Raw genomic sequence first — 11,339 nt, forward strand, 5'->3', positions numbered from 1 at the left:
AATAGACATGGCATGGGTGCTTATTAAAAAAAAAAAAAAAAAAAAAATTTCCCATATGCTATCAAGTGCAGGCAGATGCAGCAAAGCTTGCCAAAATGGATCCCCGCTGAAGGCCAAAAGACAGAAGAAGGACTTAGAAACACGCTGGAAAGGAGATAGCATCAAAGGAATTGCAATTGGAGGAGAAAAAAAAGAAAACTGGGAAATTTGGGCCATTTTGTGACTACTAAAAAATGGACAGGAATTCTATCAGAGCAGTGCAAAAAACTAAAACATGCCAAAACTAAGCTCACAGATGTTGCAAAAGCAGGGGAAAAAGTCAAGGAGGAAGATTAAACTTGAAGGGGAAGATATGAGGGACCTAGCATGGACTCTTAAAAAAAACTAGAAAAAAAAGAAAAAAACGTTTTAAAAAGTTCAAGGCATCAAAAGGCATGGCATGTCATCAAGTCCAGGGACATGCACCAAAGATTCCTCTCTTAGTGCCCATTGAAATCGCAAGATTCCGTTTCCCTTCCCGAAAGGAAATTTCATTTCCTTTCGGGAAGGAAACGGAATCTTGCGAATCCGTAAAGAAAGGCTTACAAACACTCTGGAAAGGAGATAGGATCAAATGAAATGCAATTGAAAAAATCCGCAAAAAACCAGAAAATTGGGAGTTTTGGTGTCTTCAAGAAATGGTCTGGGAGGAAATCAGCTGCATTGCAAAGGACCAAAACATGCCAAAACTAAGCTCAGAGACGTTGCAAAAGCAGGGGAAAAAGTCAAGGAGGAAGACAAAACTCTGAGGGGAAAATAGAATAGACATGGCATGGGTGCTTATTTAAAAAAAAAAAAAAAAAAAAAATTCCCATATGCTATCAAGTGCAGGCAGATGCAGCAAAGCTTGCCAAAATGGATCCCCGCTGAAGGCCAAAAGACAGAAGAAGGACTTAGAAACACGCTGGAAAGGAGATAGCATCAAAGGAATTGCAATTGGAGGAGAAAAAAAAGAAAACTGGGAAATTTGGGCCATTATGTGACTACTAAAAAATGGACAGGAATTCTATCAGAGCAGTGCAAAAAACTAAAACATGCCAAAACTAAGCTCAGAGACGTTGCAAAAGCAGGGGAAAAAGTCAAGGAGGAAGACAAAACTTGGAGGGGAAGATATGAGGGACCTAGCATGGACTCTTAAAAAAAACTAGAAAAAAAAGAAAAAAACGTTTTAAAAAGTTCAAGGCATCAAAAGGCATGGCATGTCATCAAGTCCAGGGACATGCACCAAAGATTCCTCTCTTAGTGCCCATTGAAATCGCAAGATTCCGTTTCCCTTCCCGAAAGGAAATTTCATTTCCTTTCGGGAAGGAAACGGAATCTTGCGAATCCGTAAAGAAAGGCTTACAAACACTCTGGAAAGGAGATAGGATCAAATGAAATGCAATTGAAAAAATCCGCAAAAAACCAGAAAATTGGGAGTTTTGGTGTCTTCAAGAAATGGTCTGGGAGGAAATCAGCTGCATTGCAAAGGACCAAAACATGCCAAAACTAAGCTCAGAGACGTTGCAAAAGCAGGGGAAAAAGTCAAGGAGGAAGACAAAACTTGGAGGGGAAAATAGAATAGACATGGCATGGGTGCTTATTTTAAAAAAAAAAAAAAAAAAAAAAAAAATTCCCATATGCTATCAAGGGCAGGCAGATGCAGCAAAGCTTGCCAAAATGGATCCCCGCTGAAGGCCAAAAGAGAGAAGAAGGACTTAGAAACACGCTGGAAAGGAGATAGCATCAAAGGAATTGCAATTGGAGGAGAAAAAAAAGAAAACTGGGAAATTTGGGCCATTTTGTGACTACTAAAAAATGGACAGGAATTCTATCAGAGCAGTGCAAAAAACTAAAACATGCCAAAACTAAGCTCAGAGACGTTGCAAAAGCAGGGGAAAAAGTCAAGGAGGAAGACAAAACTTGGAGGGGAAAATAGAATAGACATGGCATGGGTGCTTATTTTAAAAAAAAAAAAAAAAAAAAAAAAATTCCCATATGCTATCAAGGGCATGCAGATGCAGCAAAGCTTGCCAAAATGGATCCCCGCTGAAGGCCAAAAGAGAGAAGAAGGACTTAGAAACACGCTGGAAAGGAGATAGCATCAAAGGAATTGCAATTGGAGGAGAAAAAAAAGAAAACTGGGAAATTTGGGCCATTTTGTGACTACTAAAAAATGGACAGGAATTCTATCAGAGCAGTGCAAAAAACTAAAACATGCCAAAACTAAGCTCACAGATGTTGCAAAAGCAGGGGAAAAAGTCAAGGAGGAAGATTAAACTTGGAGGGGAAGATATGAGGGACCTAGCATGGACTCTTAAAAAAAACTAGAAAAAAAAGAAAAAAACGTTTTAAAAAGTTCAAGGCATCAAAAGGCATGGCATGTCATCAAGTCCAGGGACATGCACCAAAGATTCCTCTCTTAGTGCCCATTGAAATCGCAAGATTCCGTTTCCCTTCCCGAAAGGAAATTTCATTTCCTTTCGGGAAGGAAACGGAATCTTGCGAATCCGTAAAGAAAGGCTTACAAACACTCTGGAAAGGAGATAGGATCAAATGAAATGCAATTGAAAAAATCCGCAAAAAACCAGAAAATTGGGAGTTTTGGTGTCTTCAAGAAATGGTCTGGGAGGAAATCAGCTGCATTGCAAAGGACCAAAACATGCCAAAACTAAGCTCAGAGACGTTGCAAAAGCAGGGGAAAAAGTCAAGGAGGAAGACAAAACTTGGAGGGGAAAATAGAATAGACATGGCATGGGTGCTTATTTAAAAAAAAAAAAAAAAAAAAAAAAAAATTTCCCATATGCTATCAAGGGCAGGCAGATGCAGCAAAGCTTGCCAAAATGGATCCCCGCTGAAGGCCAAAAGACAGAAGAAGGACTTAGAAACACGCTGGAAAGGAGATAGCATCAAAGGAATTGCAATTGGAGGAGAAAAAAAAGAAAACTGGGAAATTTGGGCCATTTTGTGACTACTAAAAAATGGACAGGAATTCTATCAGAGCAGTGCAAAAAACTAAAACATGCCAAAACTAAGCTCAGAGACGTTGCAAAAGCAGGGGAAAAAGTCAAGGAGGAAGACAAAACTCTGAGGGGAAAATAGAATAGACATGGCATGGGTGCTTATTTAAAAAAAAAAAAAAAAAAAAAAATTCCCATATGCTATCAAGTGCAGGCAGATGCAGCAAAGCTTGCCAAAATGGATCCCCGCTGAAGGCCAAAAGACAGAAGAAGGACTTAGAAACACGCTGGAAAGGAGATAGCATCAAAGGAATTGCAATTGGAGGAGAAAAAAAAGAAAACTGGGAAATTTGGGCCATTATGTGACTACTAAAAAATGGACAGGAATTCTATCAGAGCAGTGCAAAAAACTAAAACATGCCAAAACTAAGCTCAGAGACGTTGCAAAAGCAGGGGAAAAAGTCAAGGAGGAAGACAAAACTTGGAGGGGAAGATATGAGGGACCTAGCATGGACTCTTAAAAAAAACTAGAAAAAAAAGAAAAAAACGTTTTAAAAAGTTCAAGGCATCAAAAGGCATGGCATGTCATCAAGTCCAGGGACATGCACCAAAGATTCCTCTCTTAGTGCCCATTGAAATCGCAAGATTCCGTTTCCCTTCCCGAAAGGAAATTTCATTTCCTTTCGGGAAGGAAACGGAATCTTGCGAATCCGTAAAGAAAGGCTTACAAACACTCTGGAAAGGAGATAGGATCAAATGAAATGCAATTGAAAAAATCCGCAAAAAACCAGAAAATTGGGAGTTTTGGTGTCTTCAAGAAATGGTCTGGGAGGAAATCAGCTGCATTGCAAAGGACCAAAACATGCCAAAACTAAGCTCAGAGACGTTGCAAAAGCAGGGGAAAAAGTCAAGGAGGAAGACAAAACTTGGAGGGGAAAATAGAATAGACATGGCATGGGTGCTTATTTTAAAAAAAAAAAAAAAAAAAAAAAAAATTCCCATATGCTATCAAGGGCAGGCAGATGCAGCAAAGCTTGCCAAAATGGATCCCCGCTGAAGGCCAAAAGAGAGAAGAAGGACTTAGAAACACGCTGGAAAGGAGATAGCATCAAAGGAATTGCAATTGGAGGAGAAAAAAAAGAAAACTGGGAAATTTGGGCCATTTTGTGACTACTAAAAAATGGACAGGAATTCTATCAGAGCAGTGCAAAAAACTAAAACATGCCAAAACTAAGCTCAGAGACGTTGCAAAAGCAGGGGAAAAAGTCAAGGAGGAAGACAAAACTTGGAGGGGAAAATAGAATAGACATGGCATGGGTGCTTATTTTAAAAAAAAAAAAAAAAAAAAAAAAATTCCCATATGCTATCAAGGGCATGCAGATGCAGCAAAGCTTGCCAAAATGGATCCCCGCTGAAGGCCAAAAGAGAGAAGAAGGACTTAGAAACACGCTGGAAAGGAGATAGCATCAAAGGAATTGCAATTGGAGGAGAAAAAAAAGAAAACTGGGAAATTTGGGCCATTTTGTGACTACTAAAAAATGGACAGGAATTCTATCAGAGCAGTGCAAAAAACTAAAACATGCCAAAACTAAGCTCACAGATGTTGCAAAAGCAGGGGAAAAAGTCAAGGAGGAAGATTAAACTTGGAGGGGAAGATATGAGGGACCTAGCATGGACTCTTAAAAAAAACTAGAAAAAAAAGAAAAAAACGTTTTAAAAAGTTCAAGGCATCAAAAGGCATGGCATGTCATCAAGTCCAGGGACATGCACCAAAGATTCCTCTCTTAGTGCCCATTGAAATCGCAAGATTCCGTTTCCCTTCCCGAAAGGAAATTTCATTTCCTTTCGGGAAGGAAACGGAATCTTGCGAATCCGTAAAGAAAGGCTTACAAACACTCTGGAAAGGAGATAGGATCAAATGAAATGCAATTGAAAAAATCCGCAAAAAACCAGAAAATTGGGAGTTTTGGTGTCTTCAAGAAATGGTCTGGGAGGAAATCAGCTGCATTGCAAAGGACCAAAACATGCCAAAACTAAGCTCAGAGACGTTGCAAAAGCAGGGGAAAAAGTCAAGGAGGAAGACAAAACTTGGAGGGGAAAATAGAATAGACATGGCATGGGTGCTTATTTAAAAAAAAAAAAAAAAAAAAAAAAAAATTTCCCATATGCTATCAAGGGCAGGCAGATGCAGCAAAGCTTGCCAAAATGGATCCCCGCTGAAGGCCAAAAGACAGAAGAAGGACTTAGAAACACGCTGGAAAGGAGATAGCATCAAAGGAATTGCAATTGGAGGAGAAAAAAAAGAAAACTGGGAAATTTGGGCCATTTTGTGACTACTAAAAAATGGACAGGAATTCTATCAGAGCAGTGCAAAAAACTAAAACATGCCAAAACTAAGCTCAGAGACGTTGCAAAAGCAGGGGAAAAAGTCAAGGAGGAAGACAAAACTTGGAGGGGAAAATAGAATAGACATGGCATGGGTGCTTATTTAAAAAAAAAAAAAAAAAAAAAAATTCCCATATGCTATCAAGTGCAGGCAGATGCAGCAAAGCTTGCCAAAATGGATCCCCGCTGAAGGCCAAAAGACAGAAGAAGGACTTAGAAACACGCTGGAAAGGAGATAGCATCAAAGGAATTGCAATTGGAGGAGAAAAAAAAGAAAACTGGGAAATTTGGGCCATTATGTGACTACTAAAAAATGGACAGGAATTCTATCAGAGCAGTGCAAAAAACTAAAACATGCCAAAACTAAGCTCAGAGACGTTGCAAAAGCAGGGGAAAAAGTCAAGGAGGAAGACAAAACTTGGAGGGGAAAATAGAATAGACATGGCATGGGTGCTTATTTAAAAAAAAAAAAAAAAAAAAAATTCCCATATGCTATCAAGGGCAGGCAGATGCAGCAAAGCTTGCCAAAATGGATCCCCGCTGAAGGCCAAAAGACAGAAGAAGGACTTAGAAACACGCTGGAAAGGAGATAGCATCAAAGGAATTGCAATTGGAGAAGAAAAAAAAGAAAACTGGGAAATTTGGGCAATTTTGTGACTACTAAAAAATGGACAGGAATTCTATCAGAGCAGTGCAAAAAACTAAAACATGCCAAAACTAAGCTCACAGATGTTGCAAAAGCAGGGGAAAAAGTCAAGGAGGAAGACTAAACTTGGAGGGGAAGATATGAGGGACCTAGCATGGACTCTTAAAAAAAACTAGAAAAAAAAGAAAAAAACGTTTTAAAAAGTTCAAGGCATCAAAAGGCATGGCATGTCATCAAGTCCAGGGACATGCACCAAAGATTCCTCTCTTAGTGCCCATTGAAATCGCAAGATTCCGTTTCCCTTCCCGAAAGGAAATGAAGTTTCCTTTCGGGAAGGAAACGGAATCTTGCGAATCCGTAAAGAAAGGCTTACAAACACTCTGGAAAGGAGATAGGATCAAATGAAATGCAATTGAAAAAATCCGCAAAAAACCAGAAAATTGGGAGTTTTGGTGTCTTCAAGAAATGGTCTGGGAGGAAATCAGCTGCATTGCAAAGGACCAAAACATGCCAAAACTAAGCTCAGAGAGGTTGCAAAAGCAGGGGAAAAAGTCAAGGAGGAAGACAAAACTTGGAGGGGAAAATAGAATAGACATGGCATGGGTGCTTATTTAAAAAAAAAAAAAAAAAAAAAAAAAAAAATTCCCATATGCTATCAAGTGCAGGCAGATGCAGCAAAGCTTGCCAAAATGGATCCCCGCTGAAGGCCAAAAGACAGAAGAAGGACTTAGAAACACGCTGGAAAGGAGATAGCATCAAAGGAATTGCAATTGGAGGAGAAAAAAAAGAAAACTGGGAAATTTGGGCCATTTTGTGACTACTAAAAAATGGACAGGAATTCTATCAGAGCAGTGCAAAAAACTAAAACATGCCAAAACTAAGCTCACAGATGTTGCAAAAGCAGGGGAAAAAGTCAAGGAGGAAGATTAAACTTGGAGGGGAAGATATGAGGGACCTAGCATGGACTCTTAAAAAAAACTAGAAAAAAAAGAAAAAAACGTTTTAAAAAGTTCAAGGCATCAAAAGGCATGGCATGTCATCAAGTCCAGGGACATGCACCAAAGATTCCTCTCTTAGTGCCCATTGAAATCGCAAGATTCCGTTTCCCTTCCCGAAAGGAAATTTCATTTCCTTTCGGGAAGGAAACGGAATCTTGCGAATCCGTAAAGAAAGGCTTACAAACACTCTGGAAAGGAGATAGGATCAAATGAAATGCAATTGAAAAAATCCGCAAAAAACCAGAAAATTGGGAGTTTTGGTGTCTTCAAGAAATGGTCTGGGAGGAAATCAGCTGCATTGCAAAGGACCAAAACATGCCAAAACTAAGCTCAGAGACGTTGCAAAAGCAGGGGAAAAAGTCAAGGAGGAAGACAAAACTTGGAGGGGAAAATAGAATAGACATGGCATGGGTGCTTATTTAAAAAAAAAAAAAAAAAAAAAAAATTCCCATATGCTATCAAGTGCAGGCAGATGCAGCAAAGCTTGCCAAAATGGATCCCCGCTGAAGGCCAAAAGACAGAAGAAGGACTTAGAAACACGCTGGAAAGGAGATAGCATCAAAGGAATTGCAATTGGAGGAGAAAAAAAAGAAAACTGGGAAATTTGGGCCATTTTGTGACTACTAAAAAATGGACAGGAATTCTATCAGAGCAGTGCAAAAAACTAAAACATGCCAAAACTAAGCTCAGAGACGTTGCAAAAGCAGGGGAAAAAGTCAAGGAGGAAGACAAAACTTGGAGGGGAAAATAGAATAGACATGGCATGGGTGCTTATTAAAAAAAAAAAAAAAAAAAAAAAAATTTCCCATATGCTATCAAGTGCAGGCAGATGCAGCAAAGCTTGCCAAAATGGATCCCCGCTGAAGGCCAAAAGACAGAAGAAGGACTTAGAAACACGCTGGAAAGGAGATAGCATCAAAGGAATTGCAATTGGAGGAGAAAAAAAAGAAAACTGGGAAATTTGGGCCATTTTGTGACTACTAAAAAATGGACAGGAATTCTATCAGAGCAGTGCAAAAAACTAAAACATGCCAAAACTAAGCTCACAGATGTTGCAAAAGCAGGGGAAAAAGTCAAGGAGGAAGACAAAACTTGGAGGGCAAGATATGAGGGACCTAGCATGGACTCTTAAAAAAAACTAGAAAAAAAAGAAAAAAACGTTTTAAAAAGTTCAAGGCAGCAAAAGGCATGGCATGTCATCAAGTCCAGGGACATGCACCAAAGATTCCTCTCTTAGTGCCCATTGAAATCGCAAGATTCCGTTTCCCTTCCCGAAAGGAAATTTCATTTCCTTTCGGGAAGGAAACGGAATCTTGCGAATCCGTAAAGAAAGGCTTACAAACACTCTGGAAAGGAGATAGGATCAAATGAAATGCAATTGAAAAAATCCGCAAAAAAACAGAAAATTGGGAGTTTTGGTGTCTTCAAGAAATGGTCTGGGAGGAAATCAGCTGCATTGCAAAGGACCAAAACATGCCAAAACTAAGCTCAGAGACGTTGCAAAAGCAGGGGAAAAAGTCAAGGAGGAAGACAAAACTTGGAGGGGAAAATAGAATAGACATGGCATGGGTGCTTTATTAAAAAAAAAAAAAAAAAAAAAAAAAATTCCCATATGCTATCAAGTGCAGGCAGATGCAGCAAAGCTTGCCAAAATGGATCCCCGCTGAAGGCCAAAAGACAGAAGAAGGACTTAGAAACACGCTGGAAAGGAGATAGCATCAAAGGAATTGCAATTGGAGGAGAAAAAAAAGAAAACTGGGAAATTTGGGCAATTTTGTGACTACTAAAAAATGGACAGGAATTCTATCAGAGCAGTGCAAAAAACTAAAACATGCCAAAACTAAGCTCACAGATGTTGCAAAAGCAGGGGAAAAAGTCAAGGAGGAAGATTAAACTTGGAGGGGAAGATATGAGGGACCTAGCATGGACTCTTAAAAAAAACTAGAAAAAAAAGAAAAAAACGTTTTAAAAAGTTCAAGGCATCAAAAGGCATGGCATGTCATCAAGTCCAGGGACATGCACCAAAGATTCCTCTCTTAGTGCCCATTGAAATCGCAAGATTCCGTTTCCCTTCCCGAAAGGAAATTTCATTTCCTTTCGGGAAGGAAACGGAATCTTGCGAATCCGTAAAGAAAGGCTTACAAACACTCTGGAAAGGAGATAGGATCAAATGAAATGCAATTGAAAAAATCCGCAAAAAACCAGAAAATTGGGAGTTTTGGTGTCTTCAAGAAATGGTCTGGGAGGAAATCAGCTGCATTGCAAAGGACCAAAACATGCCAAAACTAAGCTCAGAGAGGTTGCAAAAGCAGGGGAAAAAGTCAAGGAGGAAGACAAAACTTGGAGGGGAAAATAGAATAGACATGGCATGGGTGCTTATTTAAAAAAAAAAAAAAAAAAAAAAAAAAATTTCCCATATGCTATCAAGGGCAGGCAGATGCAGCAAAGCTTGCCAAAATGGATCCCCGCTGAAGGCCAAAAGACAGAAGAAGGACTTAGAAACACGCTGGAAAGGAGATAGCATCAAAGGAATTGCAATTGGAGGAGAAAAAAAAGAAAACTGGGAAATTTGGGCCATTTTGTGACTACTAAAAAATGGACAGGAATTCTATCAGAGCAGTGCAAAAAACTAAAACATGCCAAAACTAAGCTCAGAGACGTTGCAAAAGCAGGGGAAAAAGTCAAGGACGAAGACAAAACTTGGAGGGGAAAATAGAATAGACATGGCATGGGTGCTTATTAAAAAAAAAAAAAAAAAAAAAAAATTCCCATATGCTATCAAGTGCAGGCAGATGCAGCAAAGCTTGCCAAAATGGATCCCCGCTGAAGGCCAAAAGACAGAAGAAGGACTTAGAAACACGCTGGAAAGGAGATAGCATCAAAGGAATTGCAATTGGAGGAGAAAAAAAAGAAAACTGGGAAATTTGGGCAATTTTGTGACTACTAAAAAATGGACAGGAATTCTATCAGAGCAGTGCAAAAAACTAAAACATGCCAAAACTAAGCTCACAGATGTTGCAAAAGCAGGGGAAAAAGTCAAGGAGGAAGACAAAACTTGGAGGGCAAGATATGAGGGACCTAGCATGGACTCTTAAAAAAAACTAGAAAAAAAAGAAAAAAACGTTTTAAAAAGTTCAAGGCATCAAAAGGCATGGCATGTCATCAAGTCCAGGGACATGCACCAAAGATTCCTCTCTTAGTGCCCATTGAAATCGCAAGATTCCGTTTCCCTTCCCGAAAGGAAATTTCATTTCCTTTCGGGAAGGAAACGGAATCTTGCGAATCCGTAAAGAAAGGCTTACAAACACTCTGGAAAGGAGATAGGATCAAATGAAATGCAATTGAAAAAATCCGCAAAAAACCAGAAAATTGGGAGTTTTGGTGTCTTCAAGAAATGGTCTGGGAGGAAATCAGCTGCATTGCAAAGGACCAAAACATGCCAAAACTAAGCTCAGAGACGTTGCAAAAGCAGGGGAAAAAGTCAAGGAGGAAGACAAAACTTGGAGGGGAAAATAGAATAGACATGGCATGGGTGCTTTATTAAAAAAAAAAAAAAAAAAAAAAAAATTCCCATATGCTATCAAGTGCAGGCAGATGCAGCAAAGCTTGCCAAAATGGATCCCCGCTGAAGGCCAAAAGACAGAAGAAGGACTTAGAAACACGCTGGAAAGGAGATAGCATCAAAGGAATTGCAATTGGAGGAGAAAAAAAGAGAAAACTGGGAAATTTGGGCCATTTTGTGACTACTAAAAAATGGACAGGAATTCTATCAGAGCAGTGCAAAAAACTAAAACATGCCAAAACTAAGCTCACAGATGTTGCAAAAGCAGGGGAAAAAGTCAAGGAGGAAGACTAAACTTGGAGGGGAAGATATGAGGGACCTAGCATGGACTCTTAAAAAAAACTAGAAAAAAAAGAAAAAAACGTTTTAAAAAGTTCAAGGCATCAAAAGGCATGGCATGTCATCAAGTCCAGGGACATGCACCAAAGATTCCTCTCTTAGTGCCCATTGAAATCGCAAGATTCCGTTTCCCTTCCCGAAAGGAAATTTCATTTCCTTTCGGGAAGGAAACGGAATCTTGCGAATCCGTAAAGAAAGGCTTACAAACACTCTGGAAAGGAGATAGGATCAAATGAAATGCAATTGAAAAAATCCGCAAAAAACCAGAAAATTGGGAGTTTTGGTGTCTTCAAGAAATGGTCTGGGAGGAAATCAGCTGCATTGCAAAGGACCAAAACATGCCAAAACTAAGCTCAGAGACGTTGCAAAAGCAGGGGAAAAAGTCAAGGAGGAAGACAAAACTCTGAGGGGAAAATAGAATAGACATGGCA

Source organism: Agelaius phoeniceus, chromosome 5 (assembly GCF_051311805.1).
Source record: "Agelaius phoeniceus isolate bAgePho1 chromosome 5, bAgePho1.hap1, whole genome shotgun sequence".
Lineage (NCBI taxonomy): Eukaryota > Metazoa > Chordata > Aves > Passeriformes > Icteridae > Agelaius > Agelaius phoeniceus.